Below are 2457 nucleotides of genomic sequence, written 5' to 3'. Positions count from 1 at the left end.
GCTGGATGCCTAGTGGCCATGGTGGACATCAGAAAACTGGAGTTACAGATGGTTGCATGAGCCATTCCTCTACCCCCAAAAGGAGGAATTTTAAGTTGTATGAGAACTCAGTTCTTGTCAGAAGCACAGGAAATATGAGAGAGAAGGTTACGGAGACCATGTTTCCTGGGGTCTTGTGCGATTTCCTGAGAAGATGGCTCTTGCTCTGGAGTGTACTGAGGAAGACGGTTGGGTGTTGAGGATGCACCCAGGGCTTGCTTAGGCTAGGCTGGGGCTCCACCCCTGACCACGCCCCCAGCCTGTTACTGGCGAGTTCTAGGCAGAGCTTCGCCCTGACCACGCCCCCAGTCTGTTACTGGGGAATTCCAGGCGGAGCTTCACCCTGACCACGCCCCCAGTCTGTTACTGGGGAATTCTAGGCGGAGCTTCACCCTGACCACGCCCTCAGCCCCCTTACAAGAATTCTAGGCAGGGAGGGGGTTCTACCTGTGCACCATATTTTTCCAAATCCCTTACTTGGAAGTGGTTAAGCTAAGAAGGGATAGTAGTGTGGACTTCTTACCCATGCTCCTAGTCACCCTTCCTGGGGGCACCTCAGTGAACACCGGGGGACCCTGGCTCCCAGGCAAGAGCAGGGCTGCTAGCCCCACCGCAGCAGTAATTAAGGGCTCTGGGCATCCCCACGGTGTGATGTATGTGTGCCTTAACTAATCATTTATTAGGTCACTGATGGCTCGTCAATATTAATTCATTTATTTAAACAACTCGGTCCTGTAATGAAGATGTTGTCTGAGAGGGGAGGCAGGCAGGCACGGGGGTTGGGGGGTGATGCTGGCTAAGGGTGTGTTCAAAGATAACGGGGCATGGTGGGGTAATGTGACTGCCCTACCTGGATCCCCACTTGTGCAGGTGGTGAGGCCCAGGCCACAGCAAGGGCAGCTTCCTGGACTTTGCTTGTAGGTGGGTGAGGCAGGGGTGCTCATCTCGACCCATGTAGAGTCTCAGTGGTCTGTGAGGCCTGCTCCTCCATCCTGCCCCAGGAAGGCATATGGCTGCCAGGAAGCTGCAGAAGATGGTGTCTGAGCCCTTTGCTTAGTGGATTTGTCACTACAGGACATCTAAGGCTTGGTGGTGAGGAATGCTGGTTTCTTTTCCAGAAGACCCAGTTCCCAGCACCGACAGGGCAATTTACAACCATCTGTGACTCCAGCTCCGTTGAATCCGGTGCCCTCTTATTGAACAATTCCCGCTTGCACACACCTGAAGGCAGAGCGCTTACGCATGTACAACGAAAATAAATAAAATCTAACAACATCCCCATGGCTGCCAAGAAAACTCAGCGAATCTGTGCGCCTTAGGCATCTGCGCGTACGTGTGCTCGTGCATGTGAGCATGTATGTGAGCAGTGTCTGAGTGCATGTGTGCGCATGGCCATGGGTCTGTGCGTGCATGTGTGTGTCGTGTGTAGGCATGCGCGCCCAAGCATTGTGTGCCCGTCTGTGTGCGTCTATGCGTGTGCAGGTGTGTAGGCATGCACATGTGCGTGCGTGCATACGTTTGCGTGTGTGTTTACGCATGTATGTGAGCATGTGTGCGCGTGTGCATGTGTGCATGTACGCCAGTGTGTGCAGATGCGTGTGTGCAAATGCACTGAGTGTGGGCTCCTGTGTGCGAATTCATGTCTGTGCGCGTGTGCATGTGTGTGAGCATGTGTGCACATGCCTGTGAGTCTGCGTGCACACGTGAGCGTGTGTATGTGTGCACGCACATGAGTCTGAGCATGTGCAAGCATGTGCGCATGCCCATGAGTCTGCATATGTGCATGTGTGTTCATGTTCACCTGCCCGCAAGTGTAAGTGCATGAGCGTGCACATGTGTGCGTGTGCACCTGTGCCTGCTCGTGTATGTGCACGTTTTGTGCGCAGGCGCAAGTGAGTGAGCATGTGTGCACATTAATGCCTTTGCTAGTGGGCTTATGTGTGCACGTGCATCTCCGCACACGCATGTTTGTGCATAAGTGTGGGCATGCCCAAGAATCTGCATCTGCGCAAGTGTGTGCGCGTGTGTCTGCATGTGTGCATGTTTGTTCACATGTGTGCATGTGCACATGTACATGTGTGCATGTGTGTGCATGTGCGTGTGTCTCTGCATGTGCGCATGCGCGCATTCCTGAGAGTCTGGGCGTGCGCATGTGTACGCGCATGCACGAAAGTCTGCATGTGAGAGTGTGTGAGCGTGTGCGCATGCCTGTGGGTGCACATCCACGCATATGTGCGCATGCCAGAGGGTCTTCACGTGTGCATATGTCTGTTCATGTGTCTGCATTGCTCATGTGTGCGCATGTGTGTACGCTTGCCTACGTGGGGTCCCATGTGGGCATGCGCGTCTGTGCTTGTGTGTGAGCACGTGAGCCTGTGTGTACCTGTGTGAGTCTGTGCGTGCCCGAGTGTGTGAGTG

The sequence above is a fragment of the Rattus norvegicus genome, chromosome 7 (assembly GCF_021556685.1).
Source record: "Rattus norvegicus strain SHRSP/BbbUtx chromosome 7, alternate assembly SHRSP_T2T, whole genome shotgun sequence".
In the NCBI taxonomy this organism is placed as follows: domain Eukaryota; kingdom Metazoa; phylum Chordata; class Mammalia; order Rodentia; family Muridae; genus Rattus; species Rattus norvegicus.
This window is presented reverse-complemented; position numbering follows the sequence as displayed.